The following is a 21530-nucleotide window of genomic DNA, read 5'->3' as shown; positions in this document are numbered from 1 at the left end:
CAATTAGTGGAGGGGAGCAAGATAGTGCATAAAGATCTAAGCGAGCATGAATTAAACGGGTGCGATCATACCAGCACTAATGCACCGGATCCCATCAGAACTCCGAAGTTAAGCGTGCTTGGGCGAGAGTAGTACTGGGATGGGTGACCTCTTGGGAAGTCCTCGTGTTGCACCCCAATTTTATTAATATTTTATTTCGATATCGTATTTGCAAATTCCATTTGTCGTTTCGGCGAGACAAACGCAATCATCGCGCCGGATACTCGGACCATTTGCCACACGATCGTCATTACTGAATGGGAACCGTGCAAAAACCGGGCTTTTGGCATTCGTCATGCATTGTGGGCCCCGCGATAGTATTGCATCTATCCGGGGGTGCGGCAGATCTGAGGAGCAAACACTCTGCTCACGTAGGAGCTTGTGCACGGTTACCAAGGGAGGAAGGCTGCATACACAGTTTTTTCAAGTCTAAAACAATTAATGGAGGGGAGCAAGATAGTGCATAAAGATCTAAGCGAGCATGAATTAAACGGGTGCGATCGGACCAGCACTAATGCACCGGATCCCATCAGAACTCCGAAGTAAAGCGTGCTTGGGCGAGAGTAGTACTAGGATGGGTTACCTCCTTGGAAGTCCTCGTGTTGCACCCCAATTTTATTAATATTTTATTTTGATTTCTATTTGCAAATTCCATTTGTTGTTTCGGCGGGACCACTGGAAACAACGCGTCGGATACTCGGACCACTTGCGGGACGATCGTCATTACTGAATCAGAGCGACGAAAGAACCGGGCTTTAGGCATTCGTCATGCATTGTGGGCCCCGCGATACTATTGCATCTATCCGGAGGTGCGGCATATCTGAAAAGCAAACACTCCGCTCACGTAGGAGCTTGTGCATGGTTACCAAGGGAGGAAGGCTGCATACACAGTTTTTTCAAGTCTAAAACAATTAATGGAGGGGAGCAAGATAGTGCATAAAGATCTAAGCGAGCATGAATTAAACGGGTGTGATCATACCAGCACTAATGCACCGGATCCCATCAGAACTCCGAAGTTAAGTGTGCTTGGGCGAGAGTAGTACTAGGATGGGTGACCTTCTGGGAAGTCCTCGTGTTGCACCCCATTTTTATTAATATTTTATTTCGATATCCTATTTGCAAATTCCATTTGTCGTTTCGGCGAGACAAACGCAAACAACGCGCCGGATACTCGGACCATTTGCGGCACGATCGTCATTACTGAATGGGAACCGTTCAAAAGCCGGGCTTTTGGCATTCGTCGGGCATTGTGGGCCCCGCGATAGTATTGCATCTATCCGGGGGTGCGGCAGATCTGAAAAACAAACACTCTGCTCTCGTAGGAGCTTGTGCACGGTTACCAAGGGAGGAAGGCTGCATACACACTTTTTTCAAATCTAAAACAATTAATGGAGGGGAGCAAGATAGTGCATAAAGATCTAAGCGAGCATGAATTAAACGGGTGCGATCATACCAGCACTAATGCACCGGATCCCATCAGAACTCCGAAGTTAAGTGTTCTTGGGCGAGGGTAGTACTAGGATGGGTGACCTCCTGGGATGTCCTCGTGTTGCACCCCAATTTTACTAATATTTTATTTCGATATCGTATTTGCAAATTCCATTTGTTGTTCCGGCGAGACAAACACAAACAACGCGCCGGATACTCAGACCATTTGCGGCACGATCGTCATTACTGAATGGGAACCGTGCAAAAACCGGGCTTTTGGCATTCGTCGTGCATTGTGGGCCCCGCGATAGTATTGCATCTATCCGGGGGTGCGGCAAATCTGAGAAGCAAACACTCTGCTCACGTAGGAGCTTGTGCACGGTTACCAAGGGAGGAAGGCTGCATACACAGTTTTTTCAAGTCTAAAACAATTAATGGAGGGGAGCAAAATAGTGCATAAAGATCTAAGCGAGCATGAATTAAACGGGTGCGATCATACCAGCACTAATGCACCGGATCCCATCAGAACTCTGAAGTTAAGCGTGCTTGGGCGAGAGTAGTACTAGGATGGGTTGCCTCCTTGGAAGTCCTCGTGTTGCACCCCAATTTTATTAATATTTTATTTTGATTTGTATTTGCAAATTCCATTTGTTGTTTCGGCGGGACAACTGGAAACACCGCGTCGGATACTCGGACCATTTGAGGCACGATCGTCATTACTGAATGGGAACCGTGCAAGAACTCGGCTTTTGGCATTCGTCGGGCATTGTGGGCCCCGCGATAGTATTGCATCTATCCGGGGGTGCGGCAGATCTGAAAAACAAACACTCTGCTCTCGTAGGAGCTTGTGCACGGTTACCAAGGGAGGAAGGCTGCAAACACACTTTTTTCAAATCTAAAACAATTAATGGAGGGGAGCAAGATAGTGCATAAAGATCTAAGCGAGCATGAATTAAACGGGTGCGATCATACCAGCACTAATGCACCGGATCCCATCAGAACTCCGAAGTTAAGTGTTCTTGGGCGAGGGTAGTACTAGGATGGGTGACCTCCTGGGATGTCCTCGTGTTGCACCCCAATTTTACTAATATTTTATTTCGATATCGTATTTGCAAATTCCATTTGTTGTTCCGGCGAGACAAACACAAACAACGCGCCGGATACTCAGACCATTTGCGGCACGATCGTCATTACTGAATGGGAACCGTGCAAAAACCGGGCTTTTGGCATTCGTCGTGCATTGTGGGCCCCACGATAGTATTGCATCTATCCGGGGGTGCGGCAAATCTGAGAAGCAAACACTCTGCTCACGTAGGAGCTTGTGCACGGTTACCAAGGGAGGAAGGCTGCATACACAGTTTTTTCAAGTCAAACAATTAATGGAGGGGAGCAAAATAGTGCATAAAGATCTAAGCGAGCATGAATTAAACGGGTGCGATCATACCAGCACTAATGCACCGGATCCCATCAGAACTCCGAAGTTAAGCGTGCTTGGGCGAGAGTAGTACTAGGATGGGTTGCCTCCTTGGAAGTCCTCGTGTTGCACCCCAATTTTATTAATATTTTATTTTGATTTGTATTTGCAAATTCCATTTGTTGTTTCGGCGGGACAACTGGAAACAACGCGTCGGATACTCGGACCACTTGCGGGACGATCGTCATTACTGAATGGGAACGATGCAAGAACCGGGCTTTCGGCATTCGTCATGCATTGTGGGCCCCGCGATAGTATTGCATCTATCCGTAGGTGCGGCAGATCTGAAAAGCAAACACTCCGCTCACGTAGGAGCTTGTGCACGGTTACCAAGGGAGGAAGGCTGCATAAACAGTTTTTTCAAGTCTAAAACAATTAATGGAGGGGAGCAAGATGGTGCATAAAGATCTAAGCGAGCATGAATTAAACGGGTGCGATCATACCAGCACTAATGCACCGGATCCCATCAGAACTCCGAAGTTAAGTGTGCTTGGGCGAGAGTAGTACTAGAATGGGTGACCTCCTGGGAAGACCTCGTGTTGCACCCCAATTTTATTAATATTTTATTTTGATTTGTATTTGCAAATTCCATTTGTTGTTTCGGCGAGACAACTGGAAACAACGCGTCGGATACTCGGACCATTTGCGGCACGATCGTCATTACTGAATGGCAACGATGCAAGAACCGGGCTTTCGGCATTCGTCATGCATTGTGGGCCCCGCGATAGTATTGCATCTATCCGGAGGTGCGGCAGATCTGAAAAACAAACACTCCGCTCACGTAGGAGCTTGTGCATGGTTACCAAGGGAGGAAGGCTGCATACACAATTTTTTCAAATCTAAAACAATTAATGGAGGGGAGCAAGATAGTGCATAAAGATCTAAGCGAGCATGAATTAAACGGGTGTGATCATACCATCACTATTGCACGGGATCCCATCAGAACTCCGAAGTTAAGTGTGCTTGGGCGAGAGGAGTAGTAGGATGGGTGACCTCCTGGGGAGTCCACGTGTTGCACCCCAATTTTATTAATATTTTATTTCGATATCTTAATTGCAAATTCCATTTATCGTTTCGGCGAGACAAACGCAAACAACGCGCCGGATACTCGGACCATTTGCGGCACGATCGTCATTTCTGAATGGGAACCGTGCAAGAACACGGCTTTTGGCATTCGTCGTGCATTGTGGGCCCCGCGATAGTATTGCATTTATCCGGTGGTGCGGCAGATCTGAAAAGCAAACACTCCGCTCACGTAGGAGCTTGTGCACGGTTACCAATGGAGGAAGGCTGCATACACAGTTTTTTCAAATCTAAAACAATTAATGGAGGGGAGCAAGATAGTGCATAAAGATCTAAGCGAGCATGAATTAAACGGGTGCGATCATACCAGCACTAATGCACCGGATCCCATCAGAACTCCGAAGTTAAGCGTGCTTGGGCGAGATTAGTACTAGCATGGTTAACCTCCTGGGAAGTCCTCGGGTTGCACCCCAATTTTATTAATATTTTATTTCGATATCCTATTTGCAAATTCCATTTGTCGTTTCGGCGAGACAAACGCAAACAACGCGCCGGATACTCGGACCATTTGCGGCACGATCGTCATTACTGAATGGGAACCATGCAAGAACTCGGCTTTTCGCATTCGTCGTGCATTGTGGGCCCCGCGATAGAATTGCATTTATCTGGTGGTGCGGCAGATCGGAAAAACAAACACTCCGCTCACGTAGGAGCTTTTGCACGGTTACCAAGGGAGGAAGGCTCCATACACACTTTTTTCAAGTCTAAAACAATTAATGGAGGGGTGCAAGATAGTGCATAAAGATCTAAGGGAGCATGAAGTAACGGGTAAGATCATACCAGCACTAATGCACCGGATCCCATCAGAACTCCGAAGTTAAGGGTGCTTGGGCGAGAGTAGTACTAGGATGGGTGACCTCCTGGGAAGTCCTCGTGTTGCACCCCAATTTTATTAATATTTTATTTCGATATCCTATTTGCAAATTCAATTTGTCGTTTCAGCGAGACAAACGCAAACAACGCGCCGGATACTCGGACCATTTGCGGCACGATCGTCATTACTGAATGGGAACCGTGCAAGAACTCGGCTTTTGGCATTTGTCGTGCATTGTGGGCCCCGCGATAGTATTGCATTTATCCGGTGGTGCGGCAGATCTGAAAAGCAAACACTCCGCTCACGTAGGAGCTTGTGCATGGTTACCAAGGGAGGAAGGCTGCATACACACTTTTTTCAAGTCTAAAACAATTAGTGGAGGGGAGCAGGATAGTGCATAAAGATCTAAGCGAGCATGAATTAAACGGGTGCGATCATACCAGCACTAATGCACCGGATCCCATCAGAACTCCGAAGTTAAGCGTGCTTGGGCGAGAGTAGTACTGGGATGGGTGACCTCTTGGGAAGTCCTCGTGTTGCACCCCAATTTTATTAATATTTTATTTCGATATCGTATTTGCAAATTCCATTTGTCGTTTCGGCGAGACAAACGCAATCATCGCGCCGGATACTCGGACCATTTGCCGCACGATCGTCATTACTGAATGGGAACCGTGCAAAAACCGGGCTTTTGGCATTCGTCATGCATTGTGGGCCCCGCGATAGTATTGCATCTATCCGGGGGTGCGGCAGATCTGAGGAGCAAACACTCTGCTCACGTAGGAGCTTGTGCACGGTTACCAAGGGAGGAAGGCTGCATACACAGTTTTTTCAAGTCTAAAACAATTAATGGAGGGGAGCAAGATAGTGCATAAAGATCTAAGCGAGCATGAATTAAACGGGTGCGATCGGACCAGCACTAATGCACCGGATCCCATCAGAACTCCGAAGTAAAGCGTGCTTGGGCGAGAGTAGTACTAGGATGGGTTACCTCCTTGGAAGTCCTCGTGTTGCACCCCAATTTTATTAATATTTTATTTTGATTTCTATTTGCAAATTCCATTTGTTGTTTCGGCGGGACCACTGGAAACAACGCGTCGGATACTCGGACCACTTGCGGGACGATCGTCATTACTGAATCAGAGCGACGAAAGAACCGGGCTTTAGGCATTCGTCATGCATTGTGGGCCCCGCGATACTATTGCATCTATCCGGAGGTGCGGCAGATCTGAAAAACAAACACTCTGCTCTCGTAGGAGCTTGTGCACGGTTACCAAGGGAGGAAGGCTGCATACACACTTTTTTCAAATCTAAAACAATTAATGGAGGGGAGCAAGATAGTGCATAAAGATCTAAGCGAGCATGAATTAAACGGGTGCGATCATACCAGCACTAATGCACCGGATCCCATCAGAACTCCGAAGTTAAGTGTTCTTGGGCGAGGGTAGTACTAGGATGGGTGACCTCCTGGGATGTCCTCGTGTTGCACCCCAATTTTACTAATATTTTATTTCGATATCGTATTTGCAAATTCCATTTGTTGTTCCGGCGAGACAAACACAAACAACGCGCCGGATACTCAGACCATTTGCGGCACGATCGTCATTACTGAATGGGAACCGTGCAAAAACCGGGCTTTTGGCATTCGTCGTGCATTGTGGGCCCCGCGATAGTATTGCATCTATCCGGGGGTGCGGCAAATCTGAGAAGCAAACACTCTGCTCACGTAGGAGCTTGTGCACGGTTACCAAGGGAGGAAGGCTGCATACACAGTTTTTTCAAGTCTAAAACAATTAATGGAGGGGAGTAAAATAGTGCATAAAGATCTAAGCGAGCATGAATTAAACGGGTGCGATCATACCAGCACTAATGCACCGGATCCCATCAGAACTCCGAAGTTAAGCGTGCTTGGGCGAGAGTAGTACTAGGATGGGTTGCCTCCTTGGAAGTCCTCGTGTTGCACCCCAATTTTATTAATATTTTATTTTGATTTGTATTTGCAAATTCCATTTGTTGTTTCGGCGGGACAACTGGAAACAACGCGTCGGATACTCGGACCACTTGCGGGACGATCGTCATTACTGAATGGGAACGATGCAAGAACCGGGCTTTCGGCATTCGTCATGCATTGTGGGCCCCGCGATAGTATTGCATCTATCCGTAGGTGCGGCAGATCTGAAAAGCAAACACTCCGCTCACGTAGGAGCTTGTGCACGGTTACCAAGGGAGGAAGGCTGCATAAACAGTTTTTTCAAGTCTAAAACAATTAATGGAGGGGAGCAAGATGGTGCATAAAGATCTAAGCGAGCATGAATTAAACGGGTGCGATCATACTAGCACTAATGCACCGGATCCCATCAGAACTCCGAAGTTAAGTGTGCTTGGGCGAGAGTAGTACTAGAATGGGTGACCTCCTGGGAAGACCTCGTGTTGCACCCCAATTTTATTAATATTTTATTTTGATTTGTATTTGCAAATTCCATTTGTTGTTTCGGCGAGACAACTGGAAACAACGCGTCGGATACTCGGACCATTTGCGGCACGATCGTCATTACTGAATGGCAACGATGCAAGAACCGGGCTTTCGGCATTCGTCATGCATTGTGGGCCCCGCGATAGTATTGCATCTATCCGGAGGTGCGGCAGATCTGAAAAACAAACACTCCGCTCACGTAGGAGCTTGTGCATGGTTACCAAGGGAGGAAGGCTGCATACACACTTTTTTCAAATCTAAAACAATTAATGGAGGGGAGCAAGATAGTGCATAAAGATCTAAGCGAGCATGAATTAAACGGGTGTGATCATACCATCACTATTGCACGGGATCCCATCAGAACTCCGAAGTTAAGTGTGCTTGGGCGAGAGGAGTAGTAGGATGGGTGACCTCCTGGGAAGTCCACGTGTTGCACCCCAATTTTATTAATATTTTATTTCGATATCGTAATTGCAAATTCCACTTATCGTTTCGGCGAGACAAACGCAAACAACGCGCCGGATACTCGGACCATTTGCGGCACGATCGTCATTTCTGAATGGGAACCGTGCAAGAACACGGCTTTTGGCATTCGTCGTGCATTGTGGGCCCCGCGATAGTATTGCATTTATCCGGTGGTGCGGCAGATCTGAAAAGCAAACACTCCGCTCACGTAGGAGCTTGTGCACGGTTACCAATGGAGGAAGGCTGCATACACACTTTTTTCAAGTCTAAAACAATTAGTGGAGGGGAGCAAGATAGTGCATAAAGATCTAAGCGAGCATGAATTAAACGGGTGCGATCATACCAGCACTAATGCACCGGATCCCATCAGAACTCCGAAGTTAAGCGTGCTTGGGCGAGATTAATAATAGGAAGGGTGACCTCTTGGGAAGTCCTCGTGTTGCACCCCAATTTTATTAATATTTTATTTCGATATCGTATTTGCAAATTCCATTTGTCGTTTCGGCGAGACTAACGCAAACAACACGCCGGATACTCGGACCATTTGCGGCACGATCGTCATTACTGAATGGGAACCGTGCAAAAACCGGGCTTTTGGCATTCGTCGTGCATTGTGGGCCCCGCGATAGTATTGCATCTATCCGGGGGTGCGGCAGATCTGAAAAGCAAACACTCTGCTCACGTAGGAGCTTGTGCACGGTTACCAAGGGAGGAAGGCTGCATACACAGTTTTTTCAAGTCTAAAACAATTAATGGAGGGGAGCAAGATACAATTAATGGAGGGGAGCAAGATAGTGCATAAAGATCTAAGCGAGCATGAATTAAACGGGTGCGATCATACCAGCACTAATGTACCGGATCCCATCAGAACTCCGAAATTAAGCGTGCTTGGGCGAGAGTAGTAGTAGGATGGGTGACCTCCTGGGAAGTCCTCGTGTTGCACCCCAATTTTATTAATATTTTATTTTGATTTGTATTTGCAAATTCCATTAGTTGTTTCAGCGAGATAACTGGAAATAACGCGTCGGATACTCGGACCACTTGCGGGACGATCGTCATTAATGAATGGGAACGGTGCAAGAACCGGGCTTTCGGCATTCGTCTTGCATTGTGGGCCCCGCGATAGTATTGCATCTATCCGGGGGTGCGGCAGATCTGAAAAGCAAACACACCGCTCACGTAGGAGCTTGTGCACGGTTACCGAGGGAGGAAGGCTGCATACACACTTTTTTCAAGTCTAAAACAATTAATGGAGTGGAGCAAGATAGTGCATAAAGATCTAAGCGAGCATGAATTAAACGGGTGTGATCATACCAGCACTAATGCACCGGATCCCATCAGAACTCCGAAGTTAAGTGTGCTTGGGCGAGAGTAGTACTAGAATGGGTGACCTCCTGGGAAGTCCTCGTGTTGCACCCCAATTTTATTAATATTTTATTTTGATTTGTATTTGCAAATTCCATTTGTTGTTTCGGCGATACAACTGGAAACAACGCGTCGGATACTCGGACCATTTGCGGCACGATCGTCATTACTGAATGGCAGCGATGCAAGAACCGGGATTTCGGCATTCGTCATGCATTGTGGGCCGCGCGATAGTATTGCATCTATCCGGAGGTGCGGCAGATCAGAAAAGCAAACACTCCGCTCACGTAGGAGCATGTGCACGGTTACCAAGGGAGGAAGTCTGCATACACACTTTTTTCAAGTCTAAAACAATTAATGGAGTGGGGCAAAATAGTGCACAAAGTTCTAAGCGAGCATGAATTAAACGGGTGAGATCATACCAGCACTAATGCACTGGATCCCATCAGAACTCCGAAGTTAAGCGTGCTTGGGCGAGAGTAGTACTAGGATGGGTGACCTCCTTGGAAGTCCTCGTGTTGCACCCCAATTTTGTTAATATTTTATTTTGATTTGTATTTGCAAATTCCATTTGTTGTTTCGGCGGGACAACTGGAATCAACGCGTCGGATACTCGGACCACTTGCGGGACGATCGTCATTACTGAATGGGAACCGTGCAAAAACCGGGCTTTTGGCATTCGTCGTGCATTGTGTGCCCCGCGATAGTATTGCATCTATCCGGGGGTGCGGTAGATCTGAAAAGCAAACACTCTGCTCCCGTAGGAGCTTGTGCACGGTTACCAAGGTAGGAAGGCTGCATACACAGTTTTTTCAAATCTAAAACAATTAATGGAGGCGAGCAAGATAGTGCAGAAAGATCTAAGCAAGCATGAATTAAACGGGTGTGATCATACCAGCACTAATGCACCGGATCCCATCAGAACTCCGAAGTTAAGCGTGCTTGGGCGAGAGTAGTACTAAGATGGGTGACCTCCTGTGAAGTCCTCGTGTTGCACGCCAATTTTATTAATATTTTATTTTGATTTGTGTTTGCAAATTCCATTTGTTGTTTCAGCGAGACAACTGGAAATAACCTGTCGGATACTCGGACCACTTGCGGGACGATTGTCATTACTGAATGGGAACGGTGCAAGAACCGGGCTTTTGGCATTCGTCTTGCATTGTGGGCCCCGCGATAGTATTGCATCTATCCGGGGGTGCGGCAAATCTGAAAAGCAAACACACCGCTCACGTAGGAGCTTGTGCACGGTTACCAAGGGAGGAAGGCTGCATACACACTTTTTTCAAGTCTAAAACAATTAATGGAGGGGATCAAGAGTGTGCATAAAGATCTAAGCGAGCATGAACTAAACGGGTGCGATCATACCAGCACTAATGCACCGGATCCCATCAGAACTCAGAAGTTAAGTGTGCTTGGGCGAGAGTAGTACTAGAATGGGTGACCTCCTGGGAAGTCCTCGTGTTGCACCCCAATTTTATTAATATTTTATTTTGATTTGTATTTGCAAATTCCATTTGTTGTTTCGGCGAGACAACTGGAAACAACGCGTCGGATACTCGGACCATTTGCGGCACGATCGTCATTACTGAATGGCAACGATGCATGAACCGGGATTTCGGCATTCGTCATGCATTGTGGGCCCCGTGATAGTATTGCATCTATCCGGAGGTGCGGCAGATCTGAAAAACAAACACTCCGCTCACGTAGGAGCTTGTGCACGGTTACCAAGGGAGGAAGGCTGCATACACACTTTTTTCAAGTCTAAAACAATTAATGGAGGGGGGCAAGAAAGTGCATAAAGATCTAAGCGAGCATGAATTAAACGGGTGCGATCTTACCAGCACAATTGCCCCGGATCCCATCAGAACTCCGAAGTTAAGTGTGCTTGGGCGAGAGGAGTACTAGGATGGGTGACCTCCTGGGAAGTCCACGTGTTGCACCCTAATTTTATTTATATTTTATTTCGATATCGTAATTGCAAATTCCATTTGTCATTTCGGCGAGACAAACGCAAACAACGCGCCGGATACTCGGACCATTTGCGGCACGATCGTCATTACTGAATGGCAACGATGCAAGAACCGGGATTTCGGCATTCGTCATGCATTGTGGGCCCCGTGATAGTATTGCATCTATCCGGAGGTGCGGCAGATCTGAAAAACAAACACTCCGCTCACGTAGGAGCTTGTGCACGGTTACCAAGGGAGGAAGGCTGCATACACAGTTTTTTCGAATCTAAAACAATTAATGGAGGGCAGCAAGATAGTGCATAAAGATCTAAGCGAGCATGAATTAAACGGGTGCGATCATACCAGCACTAATGCACCGGATCCCATCAGAACTCCGAAGTTAAGCGTGCTTGGGCGAGATTAGTACTAGGATGGTTGACCTCCTAGGAAGTCCTCGTGTTGCACCCCAATTTTATTAATATTTTATTTCGATATCCTATTTGCAAATTCCATTTGTCGTTTCGGCGAGACAAACGCAAACAACGCGCCGGATACTCGGACCATTTGCGGCACGATCGTCATTACTGAATGGGAACCGTGCAAGAACTCGGCTTTTGGCATTCGTCTTGCATTGTGGGCCCCATGATACTATTGCATTTATCCGGTGGTGCGGCAGATCTGAAAAGCAAACACTCTTCTCACGTAGGAGCTTGTGCACGGTTACCAAGGGAGGAAGGCTCCATACACACTTTTTTCAAGTCTAAAACAATTAATGGAGGGGAGCAAGATAGTGCATAAAGATCTAAGCGAGCATGAATTAAACGGGTGCGATCATACCAGCACTAATGCACCGGATCCCATCAGAACTCCGAAGTTAAGTGTGCTTGGGCGAGAGTAGTACTAGGATCGGTGACCTCTTGGGAAGTCCTCTTGTTGCACCCTAATTTTATTAATATTTTATTTCGATATCCTATTTGCAAATTCCATTTGTCGTTTCGGCGAGGCAAACGCAAACAACGCGCCGGATACTCGGACCATTTGCGGCACGATCGTCATTACTGAATGGGAACCGTGCAAAAACTCGGCTTTTGGCATTCGTCGTGCATTGTGGGCCCCGCGATAGTATTGCATTTATCCGGTGGTGCGGCAGATCTGAAAAGCAAACACTCCGCTCACGTAGGAGCTTGTGCACGGCTACCAATGGAGGAAGGCTGCATACACACTTTTTTCAAGTCTAAAACAATTAATGGAGGGGAGCAAGATAGTGGATAAAGATCTAAGCGAGCATGAATTAAACGGGTGCGATCATACCAGCACTAATGCACCGGATCCCATCAGATCTCCGAAGTTAAGCGTGCTTGGGCGAGAGTAGTACTTGGATGGATGACCTCCTGGGAAGTCCTCGTATTGCACCCCAATTTTATTAATATTTTATTTTGATTTGTATTTGCAAAGTCCATTTGTTGTTTCGGCGAGACAACTGGAAACAACGCGTCGGATACTCGGACCACTTGCGGGACGATCGTCATTACTGAATGGGAACGGTGCAAGAACCGGGCTTTCGGCATTCGTCTTGCATTGTGGGCCCCGCGATATTATTGCATCTATCCGGTGGTGCGGCAGATCTGAAAAGCAAACACACCGCTCACGTAGGAGCCTGTGCACGGTTACCAAGGGAGGAAGGCTGCATACACACTTTTTTCAAGTCTAAAACAATTAATGGAGGGGAGCAAGATAGTGCATAAAGATCTAAGCGAGCATGAATTAAACGGTTGCGATCAGACCAGCACTAATGCATCGGATCCCATCAGAACTCCGAAGTTAAGTGTGCTTGGGCGAGAGTAGTACTAGGATGGGTGACCTCCTGGGAAGTCCTTGTGTTGCACCCAATTTTATTAATATTTTATTTCGATATCGTATTTGCAAATTCCATTTGTCGTTTCGGCCAGACAAACGCAAACAACGTGCCGGATGCTCGGACCATTTGCCGCACGATCGTCATTACTGAATGGGAACCGTGAAAAAACCGGGCTTTTGGCATTCATCGTGCATTGTGGGCCCCGCGATAGTATTGCATCTATCCGGGGGTGCGGCAGATCTGAAAAGCAAACACTCCGCTCACGTAGGAGCTTGTGCACGTTTACCAAGAGAGGAAGGCTGCATACACAGTTTTTTCAAGTCTAAAACAATTAATGGAGGGGAGAAGATAGTGCATAAAGATCTAAGCGAGCATGAATTAAACGGGTGCGATCAGACCAGCACTAATGCACCGGATCCCAACAGAACTCTGAAGTTAAGTGTGCTTGGGCGAGAGTAGTACTAGGATGGGTGACCTCCTTGGAAGTCCTCGTGTTGCACCCCAATTTTATTAATATTTTATTTCGATATCCTATTTGCAAATTCCATTTGTCGTTTCGGCGAGACAAACGCAAACAACGCGCCGGATACTCGGACCATTTGCGGCACGATCGTCATTACTGAATGGGAACCGTGCAAAAACTCGGCTTTTGGCATTCGTCGTGCATTGTGGGCCCCGCGACAGTATTGCATTTATCCGGTGGGGCAGCAAATCTGAAAAACAAACACTCCGCTCACGTAGGAGCTTGTGCACGGTTACCAAGGGAGGAAGGCTGCATACACACTTTTTTCAAGTCTAAAACAATTAATGGAGGGGAGCAAGATAGTGCATAAAGATCTAAGCGAGCATGAATTAAACGGGTGCGATCATACTAGCACTAATGCACCGGATCCCATCAGAACTCCGAAGTTAAGCGTGCTTGGGCGAGAGTAGTACTAGGATGGATGACCTCCTGGGAAGTCCTCGTATTGCACCCCAATTTTATTAATATTTTATTTTGATTTGTATTTGCAAATTCCATTTGTTGTTTCGGCGAGACAACTGGAAACAACGCGTCGGATACTCGGACCACTTGCGGGATGATCGTCATTACTGAATGGGAACGGTTTAAGAACCGGGCATTCGGCATTCGTCTTGCATTGTGGGCCCCGCGATAGTATTGCATCTATCCGGTGGTGCGGCAGATCCCATCAGACCAGCACTAATGCATGAATTAAACGGGTGCGATCAATGGAGGGGAGAAGATAGTGCATAAAGATCTAAGCGAGCATGAATTAAACGGGTGCGATCAGACCAGCACTAATGCACCTGATCCCATCAGAACTCCGAAGTTAAGTGTGCTTGGGCGAGAGTAGTACTAGGATGGGTGACCAACTGGGAAGTCCTCGTGTTGCACCCCAATTTTATTAATATTTTATTTCGATATCGTATTTGCAAATTCCATTTGTCGTTTCGGCGAGACAAACGCAAACAACGCGACGGATACTCGGACCACTTGCGGGACGATCGTCATTTTTGAATGGGAACGATGCAAGAACCGGGCTTTCGGCATTCGTCATGCATTGTGGGCCCCGCGATAGTATTGCATCTATCCGGAGGTGCGGCAGATCTGAAAAGCAAACACTCCGCTCACGTAGGAGCGTGTGCACGGTTACCAAGGGAGGAAGGCTGCATACACAGTTTTTTCAAGTCTAAAACAATTAATGGAGGGGAGCAAGATAGTGCATAAAGATCTAAGCGAGCATGAATTAAACGGGTGCGATCATACCAGCACTAATGCACCGGATCCCATCAGAACTCCGAAGTTAAGTGTGCTTAAGCGAGAGTAGTATTTGGATGGGTGATCTCCTCGGAAGTCCTCGTGTTGCACCCCAATCTTATTAATATTTTATTTCGATATCGTATTTGCAAATTCCATTTGTCGTTTCGGCGAGACAAACGCATACAACGTGCTGGATACTCGGACCATTTGCCGCACGATCGTCATTACTGAATGGCAACCCTGCAAAAACCGGGCTTTTGGCATTCGTCGTGCATTGTGGGCCCCGCGATAGTATTGCATCTATCCGGGGGTGCGGCAGATCTGAAAAGCAAACACTCTGCTCACGTAGGAGCTTGTGCACGGTTACCAAGGGAGGAAGGCGGCATGCACACTTTTTTCAAATCTAAAACAATTAATGGAGGGGAGCAAGATAGTGCATAAAGATCTAAGCGAGCATGAATTAAACGGGTGTTATCATACCAGCACTAATGCACCGGATCCCATCAGAACTCCGAAGTTAAGTGTGCTTGGGCGAGAGTAATAATAGGATGGGTGACCTCCTGGGAAGTCCTCGTGTTGCACCCCAATTTCATTAATATTTTATTTCGATATCGTATTTGCAAATTCCATTTGTCGTTTCGGCGAGACAAACGCAAACAACGTGCCGGATACTCGGACCATTTGCGGCACGATCGTCATTACTGAATGGGAACCGTGCAAAAACCGGGCTTTTGGCATTCGTCGTGCATTGTGGGCCCCGCGATAGTATTGCATCCATCCGGGGGTGCGGCAGATCTGAAAAGCAAACACTCTGCTCACGTAGGAGCTTGTGCAGGGTTACGAAGGGAGGAAGGCTGCATACACAGTTTTTTCAAGTATAAAACAATTAATGGAGGGGAGCAAGATAGTGCATAAAGATCTAAGCGAGCATGAATTAAACGGGTGCGATCATACTAGCACTAATGCACCGGATCCCATCAAAACTCCGAAGTTCAGCGTGCTTGGGCGAGAGTAGTACTAGGATGGGTGACCTCCTGGGAAGTCCTCGTGTTGCACCCCAATTTTATTAATATTTTATTTTGATTTGTATTTGCAAATTCCATTAGTTGTTTCAGCGAGATAACTGGAAATAACGCGTCGGATACTCGCACCACTTGCGGGACGATCGTCATTACTGAATGGGAACGGTGCAAGAACCGGGCTTTCGGCATTCGTCTTGCATTTTGGGCCCCGCGATAGTATTGCATCTATCCGGGGGTGCGGCAGATCTGAAAAGCAAACACACCGCTCACGTAGGACCTTGTGCACGGTTACCAAGGGAGGAAGGCTGCATACACACGTTTTTCAAGTCTAAAACAATTAATGGAGTGGAGCAAGATAGTGCATAAAGATCTAAGCGAGCATGAATTAAACGGGTGCGATCATACCCGCACTAATGCACCGGATCCCAACAGAACTCCAAAGTTAAGTGTGCTTGGGCGAGTAGTACTTAGAATGGGTGACCTCCTGGGAAGTCCTCGTGTTGCACCCCAATTTTATTAATATTTTATTTTGATTTGTATTTGCAAATTCCATTTTTTGTTTCGGCGATACAACTGGAGACAACGCGTCGGATACTCGAACCATTTGCGGCACGATCGTCATTACTGAATGGCAGCGATGCAAGAACCGGGCTTTCGGCATTCGTCATGCATTGTGGGCCCCGCGATAGTATTGCATCTATCCGGAGGTGCGGCAGATCTGAAAAGCAAACACTCCGCTCACGTAGGAGCTTGTGCACGGTTACCATAGGTGGAAGGCTGCATACACAGTTTTTTCAAGTCTAAAACAATTAATGGAGGGGAGAAGATAGTGCATAAAGATCTAAGCGAGCATGAATTAAACAGGTGCGATCAGACCAGCACTAATGCACCGGATCCCAACAGAACTCCGAAGTTAAGTGTGCTTGGGCGAGAGTAGTACTAGGATGGGTGACCTCCTTGGAGGTCCTCGTGTTGCACCCCAATTTTATTAATATTTTATTTCGATATCCTATTTGCAAATTCCATTTGTCGTTTCGGCGAGACAAACGCAAACAACGCGCCGGATACTCGGACCATTTGCGGCACGATCGTCATTACTGAATGGGAACCGTGCAAAAACTCGGCTTTTGGCATTCGTCGTGCATTGTGGGCCCCGCGATAGTATTGCATTTATCCGGTGGTGCAGCAAATCTGAAAAACAAACACTCCGCTCACGTTGGAGCTTGTGCACGGTTACCAAGGGAGGAAGGCTGCATACACACTTTTTTCAAGTCTAAAAATATTAATGGAGGGGAGCAAGATAGTGCATAAAGATCTAAGCGAGCATGAATTAAACGGGTGCGATCATACCAGCACTAATGCACCGGATCCCATCAGAACTCCAAAGTTAAGCGTGCTTGGGCGAGAGTAGTACTAGGATGGATGACCTCCTGGGAAGTCCTCGTATTGCACCCCAATTTTATTAATATTTTATTTTGATTTGTATTTGCAAATTCCATTTGTTGTTTCGGCGAGACAACTGGAAGCAACGCGTCGGATACTCGGACCACTTGCGGGACGATCGTCATTACTGAATGGGAACGGTGCAAGAACCGGGCATTCGGCATTCGTCTTGCATTGTGGGCCCCGCGATAGTATTGCATCTATCCGGTGGTGCGGCAGATCTGAAAAGCAAACACACCGCTCACGTAGGAGCTTGTGCACGGTTACCAAGGGAGGAAGGCTGCATACACAGTTTTTTCAAGTCTAAAACCATTATTGGAGGGGAGCAAGATAGTGCATAAAGATCTAAGCGAGCATGAATTAAACGGGTGCGATCATACCAGCACTAATGCACCGGATCCCATCAGAACTCCGAAGTTAAGTGTGCTTAAGCGAGAGTAGTATTTGGATGGGTGATCTCCTGGGAAGTCCTCGTGTTGCACCCCAATCTTATTAATATTTTATTTCGATATCGTATTTGCAAATTCCATTTGTCGTTTCGGCGAGACAAACGCAAACAACGTGCCGGATACTCGGACCATTTGCCGCACGATCGTCATTACTGAATGGGAACCATGTAAAAACCGGGCTTTTGGCATTCGTCGTGCATTATGGGCCCCGCGATAGTATTGCATCTATCCGGGGGTGCGGCGGATCTGAAAAGCAAACACTCTGCTTACGTAGGAGCTTGTGCACGGTTACCAAGGGAGGAAGGCGGCATGCACACTTTTTTCAAATCTAAAACAATTAATGGAGGGGAGCAAGATAGTGCATAAAGATCTAAGCGACCATGAATTAAACGGGTGCGATCATACCAGCACTAATGCACCGGATCCCATCAGAACTCCGAAGTTAAGTGTGCTTGGGCGAGGGTAGTAGTAGGATGGGTGCCCTCCTGGGAAGTCCTCGTGTTGCACCCCAATTTTACTAATATTTTATTTCGATATCGTATTTGCAAATTCCATTTGTTGTTTCGGCGAGACAAACGCAAACAACGCGCCGGATACACAGACCATTTGCGGCACGATCGTCATTACTGAATGGGAACCGTGCAAAAACCGGGCTTTTGGCATTCGTCGTGCATTGTGTGCCCCGCGATAGTATTGCATCTATCCGGGGGTGCGGTAGATCTGAAAAGCAAACACTCTGCTCCCGTAGGAGCTTGTGCACGGTTACCAAGGTAGGAAGGCTGCATACACAGTTTTTTCAAATCTAAAACAATTAATGGAGGCGAGCAAGATAGTGCAGAAAGATCTAAGCAAGCATGAATTAAACGGGTGTGATCATACCAGCACTAATGCACCGGATCCCATCAGAACTCCGAAGTTAAGCGTGCTTGGGCGAGAGTAGTACTAGGATGGGTGACCTCTTGGGAAGTCCTCGTGTTGCACCCCAATTTTATTAATATTTTATTTCGATATCGTATTTGCAAATTCCATTTGTCGTTTCGGCGAGACAAACGCAAACAATGTGCTGGATACTCGGACCATTTGCCGCACGATCGTCATTACTGAATGGGAACTGTGCAAAAACCGATCTTTTGGCATTCGTCGTGCATTGTGGGCCCCGTGATAGTATTGCATCTATCCGGGGGTGCGGCAGATCTGAAAAGCAAACACTCTGCTCACGTAGGAGCTTGTGCATGGTTACCAAGGGAGGAAGGCTGCATGCACACTTTTTTCAAATCTAAAACAATTAATGGAGGGGAGCAAGATAGTGCATAAAGATCTAAGCGAGCATGAATTAAACGGGTGCGATCATACCAGCACAAACGCACCGGATCCCATCAGAACTCCGAAGTTAAGTGTGCTTGGGCGAGAGTAGTACTAGGATGGGTGACCTCCTGGGAAGTCCTCGTGTTGCACCCCAATTTTATTTATATTTTATTTCGATATCGTATTTGCAAATTCCATTTGTCGTTTCGACGAAAAAAACGCAAACAACGCGTCGGATACTCGGACCATTTGCGGCACGATCGTCATTACTGAATGGGAACCGTGCAACAACCGGGCTTTTGGCATTCGTCGTGCATTGTGGGCCCCGTGATAGTATTGCATCTATCCGGGGGTGCGGCAGATCTGAAAAGCAAACACTCTGCTCACGTAGGAGCTTGTGCACGGTTACCAAGGGAGGAAGGCGGCATGCACACTTTTTTCAAATCTAAAACAATTAATGGAGGGGAGCAAGATAGTGCATAAAGATCTAAGCGAGCATGAATTAAACGGGTGCGATCATACCAGCACTAATGCACCGGATCCCATCAGAACTCCGAAGTTAAGTGTGCTTGGGCGAGAGTAGTACTAGGATGGGTGACCTCTTGGGAAGTCCTCGTGTTGCACCCCAATTTTATTAATATTTTATTTCGATATCGTATTTGCAAATTCCATTTGTCGTTTCGGCGAGGCAAACGCAAACAATGTGCTGGATACTCGGACCATTTGCCGCACGATCATCATTACTGAATGGGAACTGTGCAAAAACCGATCTTTTGGCATTCGTCGTGCATTGTGGGCCCCGCGATAGTATTGCATCTATCCGGGGGTGCGGCAGATCTGAAAAGCAAACACTCTGCTCACGTAGGAGCTTGTGCATGGTTACCAAGGGAGGAAGGCTGCATGCACACTTTTTTCAAATCTAAAACAATTAATGGAGGGGAGCAAGATAGTGCATAAAGATCTAAGCGAGCATGAATTAAACGGGTGCGATAATACCAGCACTAATGCACCCGATCCCATCAGAACTCCGAAGTTAAGTGTGCTTGGGCGAGAGTAGTACTAGGATGGGTGACCTACTGGGAAGTCCTCGTGTTGCACCCCAATTTTATTAATATTTTATTTCGATATCGTATTTGCAAATTCCATTTGTCGTTTCGGCGAGACAAACGCAAACAACGCGACGGATACTCAGACCACTTGCGGGACGATCGTCATTTTTAAATGGGAACGATGCAACAACCGGGCTTTCGGCATTCGTCATGCATTGTGGGCCCCGCGATAGTATTGCATCTATCCGGAGGTGCGGCAGATCTGAAAAGCAAACACTCCGCTCACGTAGGAGCGTGTGCACGGTTACCAAGGGAGGAAGGCTGCATACACAGTTTTTTCAAGTCTAAAACAATTAATGGAGGGGAGAAGATAGTGCATAAAGATCTAAGCGAGCATGAATTGAACAGGTGCGATCAGACCAGCACTAATGCACCGGATCCCAACAGAACTCCGAAGTTAAGTGTGCTTGGGCGAGAGTAGTACTAGGATGGGTGACCTCCTTGGAGGTCCTCGTGTTGCACCCCAATTTTATTAATATTTTATTTCGATATCGTATTTGCAAATTCCATTTGTCGTTTCGGCGAGACAAACGCAAACAACGTGCCGGATACTCGGACCATTTGCCGCACGATCGTCATTACTGAATGGGAACCGTTTAAAAACCGGGCTTTTGGCATTCGTCGTGCATTGTGGGCCCCGCGATAGTATTACATCTATCCGGGGGTGCGGCAGATCTGAAAAGCAAACACTTTGCTCACGTAGGAGCTTGTGCACGGTTACCAAGGAGGAAGGCTGCATGCACACTTTTTTCAAATCTAAAACAATTAATGGAGGGGAGCAAGATAGTGCATAAAGATCTAAGCGAGCATGAATTAAACGTGTGCGATCAAACCAGCACTAATGCACCAGATCCCATCAGAACTCCGAAGTTAAGTGTGCTTGGGCGAGAGTAATAATAGCATGGGTGACCTCCTGGGAAGTCCTCCTGTTGCACCCCAATTTTATTAATATTTTATTTCGATATCGTATTTGCAAATTCAATTTGTCGTTTCGGCGAGACTAACGCAAACAACGCGCCGGATACTCGGACCATTTGCGGCACGATCGTCATTACTGAATGGGAACCGTGCAAAAACCGGGCTTTTGGCATTCGTCGTGCATTGTGGGCCCCGCGATAGTATTGCATCTATCCGGGGGTGCGGCAGATCTGAAAAGCAAACACTCTGCTCACATAGGAGCTTGTGCAGGGTTACCAAGGGAGGAAGGCTGCATACACAGTTTTTTCAAGTCTAAAACAATTAATGGAGGGGAGCAAGATAGTGCATAAAGATCTAAGCGAGCATGAATTAAACGGGTGTGATCATACCAGCACTAATGCACCGGATCCCATCAGAACTCCGAAGTTAAGCGTGCTTGGGCGAGATTAGTACTAGGATGGTTGACCTCCTAGGAAGTCCTCGTGTTGCACCCCAATTTTATTAATATTTTATTTCGATATCCTATTTGCAAATTCCATTTGTCGTTTCAGCGAGATAACTGGAAATAACG

At 46.9% G+C, this 21530-nt stretch overlaps 36 non-coding genes and 10 pseudogenes across 36 annotated transcripts; all 46 read left to right on the top strand.

Moving 5' to 3' along the window:
• The first annotated feature begins 57 nt into the window (after positions 1–57).
• LOC148792996 (5S ribosomal RNA) lies at positions 58–176 on the top strand. Its single transcript, XR_016068982.1, has one exon. It is a non-coding gene; the product is annotated as a 5S ribosomal RNA (ribosomal RNA).
• A 355-nt stretch (positions 177–531) lies between these two features.
• Positions 532–650, top strand: LOC148792995 (5S ribosomal RNA). Its single transcript, XR_016070776.1, has one exon. It is a non-coding gene; the product is annotated as a 5S ribosomal RNA (ribosomal RNA).
• Positions 651–1004: 354 nt separating this feature from the next.
• On the top strand, positions 1005–1123 carry LOC148792994 (5S ribosomal RNA). Its single transcript, XR_016072006.1, has one exon. It is a non-coding gene; the product is annotated as a 5S ribosomal RNA (ribosomal RNA).
• Positions 1124–1478: 355 nt separating this feature from the next.
• Positions 1479–1597, top strand: LOC148792993 (5S ribosomal RNA). The gene has a single exon (XR_016075371.1). It is a non-coding gene; the product is annotated as a 5S ribosomal RNA (ribosomal RNA).
• A 355-nt stretch (positions 1598–1952) lies between these two features.
• Positions 1953–2071, top strand: LOC148792992 (5S ribosomal RNA). The gene has a single exon (XR_016068923.1). It is a non-coding gene; the product is annotated as a 5S ribosomal RNA (ribosomal RNA).
• A 354-nt stretch (positions 2072–2425) lies between these two features.
• LOC148792991 (5S ribosomal RNA) lies at positions 2426–2544 on the top strand. The gene has a single exon (XR_016075370.1). It is a non-coding gene; the product is annotated as a 5S ribosomal RNA (ribosomal RNA).
• A 353-nt stretch (positions 2545–2897) lies between these two features.
• LOC148792990 (5S ribosomal RNA) lies at positions 2898–3016 on the top strand. The gene has a single exon (XR_016074597.1). It is a non-coding gene; the product is annotated as a 5S ribosomal RNA (ribosomal RNA).
• Positions 3017–3370: 354 nt separating this feature from the next.
• On the top strand, positions 3371–3489 carry LOC148792989 (5S ribosomal RNA). The gene has a single exon (XR_016071184.1). It is a non-coding gene; the product is annotated as a 5S ribosomal RNA (ribosomal RNA).
• A 354-nt stretch (positions 3490–3843) lies between these two features.
• Positions 3844–3962, top strand: LOC148792988 (5S ribosomal RNA; annotated as a pseudogene).
• Positions 3963–4317: 355 nt separating this feature from the next.
• Positions 4318–4436, top strand: LOC148792987 (5S ribosomal RNA). The gene has a single exon (XR_016069073.1). It is a non-coding gene; the product is annotated as a 5S ribosomal RNA (ribosomal RNA).
• Positions 4437–4790: 354 nt separating this feature from the next.
• LOC148792986 (5S ribosomal RNA) lies at positions 4791–4909 on the top strand. Its single transcript, XR_016070022.1, has one exon. It is a non-coding gene; the product is annotated as a 5S ribosomal RNA (ribosomal RNA).
• A 355-nt stretch (positions 4910–5264) lies between these two features.
• On the top strand, positions 5265–5383 carry LOC148792985 (5S ribosomal RNA). Its single transcript, XR_016068971.1, has one exon. It is a non-coding gene; the product is annotated as a 5S ribosomal RNA (ribosomal RNA).
• A 355-nt stretch (positions 5384–5738) lies between these two features.
• Positions 5739–5857, top strand: LOC148792984 (5S ribosomal RNA). Its single transcript, XR_016070775.1, has one exon. It is a non-coding gene; the product is annotated as a 5S ribosomal RNA (ribosomal RNA).
• Positions 5858–6211: 354 nt separating this feature from the next.
• Positions 6212–6330, top strand: LOC148792983 (5S ribosomal RNA). The gene has a single exon (XR_016075369.1). It is a non-coding gene; the product is annotated as a 5S ribosomal RNA (ribosomal RNA).
• Positions 6331–6685: 355 nt separating this feature from the next.
• On the top strand, positions 6686–6804 carry LOC148792982 (5S ribosomal RNA). Its single transcript, XR_016074596.1, has one exon. It is a non-coding gene; the product is annotated as a 5S ribosomal RNA (ribosomal RNA).
• Positions 6805–7158: 354 nt separating this feature from the next.
• On the top strand, positions 7159–7277 carry LOC148792981 (5S ribosomal RNA). The gene has a single exon (XR_016072546.1). It is a non-coding gene; the product is annotated as a 5S ribosomal RNA (ribosomal RNA).
• Positions 7278–7631: 354 nt separating this feature from the next.
• LOC148792980 (5S ribosomal RNA) lies at positions 7632–7750 on the top strand (annotated as a pseudogene).
• Positions 7751–8105: 355 nt separating this feature from the next.
• Positions 8106–8224, top strand: LOC148792979 (5S ribosomal RNA). The gene has a single exon (XR_016070064.1). It is a non-coding gene; the product is annotated as a 5S ribosomal RNA (ribosomal RNA).
• A 379-nt stretch (positions 8225–8603) lies between these two features.
• On the top strand, positions 8604–8722 carry LOC148792978 (5S ribosomal RNA). The gene has a single exon (XR_016072190.1). It is a non-coding gene; the product is annotated as a 5S ribosomal RNA (ribosomal RNA).
• Positions 8723–9076: 354 nt separating this feature from the next.
• LOC148792977 (5S ribosomal RNA) lies at positions 9077–9195 on the top strand. The gene has a single exon (XR_016072267.1). It is a non-coding gene; the product is annotated as a 5S ribosomal RNA (ribosomal RNA).
• Positions 9196–9549: 354 nt separating this feature from the next.
• On the top strand, positions 9550–9668 carry LOC148792976 (5S ribosomal RNA). The gene has a single exon (XR_016070125.1). It is a non-coding gene; the product is annotated as a 5S ribosomal RNA (ribosomal RNA).
• Positions 9669–10022: 354 nt separating this feature from the next.
• LOC148792975 (5S ribosomal RNA) lies at positions 10023–10141 on the top strand. The gene has a single exon (XR_016074430.1). It is a non-coding gene; the product is annotated as a 5S ribosomal RNA (ribosomal RNA).
• A 354-nt stretch (positions 10142–10495) lies between these two features.
• Positions 10496–10614, top strand: LOC148792974 (5S ribosomal RNA). The gene has a single exon (XR_016074604.1). It is a non-coding gene; the product is annotated as a 5S ribosomal RNA (ribosomal RNA).
• Positions 10615–10968: 354 nt separating this feature from the next.
• On the top strand, positions 10969–11087 carry LOC148792973 (5S ribosomal RNA). Its single transcript, XR_016075031.1, has one exon. It is a non-coding gene; the product is annotated as a 5S ribosomal RNA (ribosomal RNA).
• Positions 11088–11442: 355 nt separating this feature from the next.
• Positions 11443–11561, top strand: LOC148792972 (5S ribosomal RNA). Its single transcript, XR_016073542.1, has one exon. It is a non-coding gene; the product is annotated as a 5S ribosomal RNA (ribosomal RNA).
• Positions 11562–11916: 355 nt separating this feature from the next.
• On the top strand, positions 11917–12035 carry LOC148792971 (5S ribosomal RNA). The gene has a single exon (XR_016070548.1). It is a non-coding gene; the product is annotated as a 5S ribosomal RNA (ribosomal RNA).
• A 355-nt stretch (positions 12036–12390) lies between these two features.
• LOC148792970 (5S ribosomal RNA) lies at positions 12391–12509 on the top strand. The gene has a single exon (XR_016071852.1). It is a non-coding gene; the product is annotated as a 5S ribosomal RNA (ribosomal RNA).
• A 354-nt stretch (positions 12510–12863) lies between these two features.
• LOC148792969 (5S ribosomal RNA) lies at positions 12864–12982 on the top strand. Its single transcript, XR_016070747.1, has one exon. It is a non-coding gene; the product is annotated as a 5S ribosomal RNA (ribosomal RNA).
• A 353-nt stretch (positions 12983–13335) lies between these two features.
• On the top strand, positions 13336–13454 carry LOC148792968 (5S ribosomal RNA; annotated as a pseudogene).
• Positions 13455–13809: 355 nt separating this feature from the next.
• LOC148792967 (5S ribosomal RNA) lies at positions 13810–13928 on the top strand. The gene has a single exon (XR_016072704.1). It is a non-coding gene; the product is annotated as a 5S ribosomal RNA (ribosomal RNA).
• Positions 13929–14231: 303 nt separating this feature from the next.
• On the top strand, positions 14232–14350 carry LOC148792966 (5S ribosomal RNA). Its single transcript, XR_016069659.1, has one exon. It is a non-coding gene; the product is annotated as a 5S ribosomal RNA (ribosomal RNA).
• A 355-nt stretch (positions 14351–14705) lies between these two features.
• Positions 14706–14824, top strand: LOC148792965 (5S ribosomal RNA; annotated as a pseudogene).
• A 355-nt stretch (positions 14825–15179) lies between these two features.
• Positions 15180–15298, top strand: LOC148792964 (5S ribosomal RNA; annotated as a pseudogene).
• Positions 15299–15653: 355 nt separating this feature from the next.
• On the top strand, positions 15654–15772 carry LOC148792963 (5S ribosomal RNA). The gene has a single exon (XR_016070417.1). It is a non-coding gene; the product is annotated as a 5S ribosomal RNA (ribosomal RNA).
• Positions 15773–16126: 354 nt separating this feature from the next.
• Positions 16127–16244, top strand: LOC148792962 (5S ribosomal RNA; annotated as a pseudogene).
• A 353-nt stretch (positions 16245–16597) lies between these two features.
• LOC148792961 (5S ribosomal RNA) lies at positions 16598–16716 on the top strand (annotated as a pseudogene).
• A 355-nt stretch (positions 16717–17071) lies between these two features.
• On the top strand, positions 17072–17190 carry LOC148792960 (5S ribosomal RNA). Its single transcript, XR_016073505.1, has one exon. It is a non-coding gene; the product is annotated as a 5S ribosomal RNA (ribosomal RNA).
• A 354-nt stretch (positions 17191–17544) lies between these two features.
• On the top strand, positions 17545–17663 carry LOC148792959 (5S ribosomal RNA; annotated as a pseudogene).
• A 355-nt stretch (positions 17664–18018) lies between these two features.
• LOC148792958 (5S ribosomal RNA) lies at positions 18019–18137 on the top strand. Its single transcript, XR_016072604.1, has one exon. It is a non-coding gene; the product is annotated as a 5S ribosomal RNA (ribosomal RNA).
• A 355-nt stretch (positions 18138–18492) lies between these two features.
• On the top strand, positions 18493–18611 carry LOC148792957 (5S ribosomal RNA). Its single transcript, XR_016070885.1, has one exon. It is a non-coding gene; the product is annotated as a 5S ribosomal RNA (ribosomal RNA).
• Positions 18612–18966: 355 nt separating this feature from the next.
• LOC148792956 (5S ribosomal RNA) lies at positions 18967–19085 on the top strand. The gene has a single exon (XR_016069720.1). It is a non-coding gene; the product is annotated as a 5S ribosomal RNA (ribosomal RNA).
• Positions 19086–19440: 355 nt separating this feature from the next.
• Positions 19441–19559, top strand: LOC148792955 (5S ribosomal RNA). Its single transcript, XR_016071196.1, has one exon. It is a non-coding gene; the product is annotated as a 5S ribosomal RNA (ribosomal RNA).
• A 355-nt stretch (positions 19560–19914) lies between these two features.
• LOC148792954 (5S ribosomal RNA) lies at positions 19915–20033 on the top strand. Its single transcript, XR_016069451.1, has one exon. It is a non-coding gene; the product is annotated as a 5S ribosomal RNA (ribosomal RNA).
• Positions 20034–20387: 354 nt separating this feature from the next.
• On the top strand, positions 20388–20506 carry LOC148792953 (5S ribosomal RNA; annotated as a pseudogene).
• Positions 20507–20860: 354 nt separating this feature from the next.
• Positions 20861–20979, top strand: LOC148792952 (5S ribosomal RNA; annotated as a pseudogene).
• A 355-nt stretch (positions 20980–21334) lies between these two features.
• LOC148792951 (5S ribosomal RNA) lies at positions 21335–21453 on the top strand. The gene has a single exon (XR_016074881.1). It is a non-coding gene; the product is annotated as a 5S ribosomal RNA (ribosomal RNA).
• The last annotated feature ends 77 nt before the right edge of the window (positions 21454–21530 follow it).

The sequence above is a fragment of the Nelumbo nucifera genome, chromosome 4 (assembly GCF_055504915.1).
Source record: "Nelumbo nucifera cultivar China Antique chromosome 4, China Antique-T2T, whole genome shotgun sequence".
Classification (NCBI taxonomy): Eukaryota; Viridiplantae; Streptophyta; class Magnoliopsida; order Proteales; family Nelumbonaceae; genus Nelumbo; species Nelumbo nucifera.
This window is presented reverse-complemented; position numbering and strand designations above follow the sequence as displayed.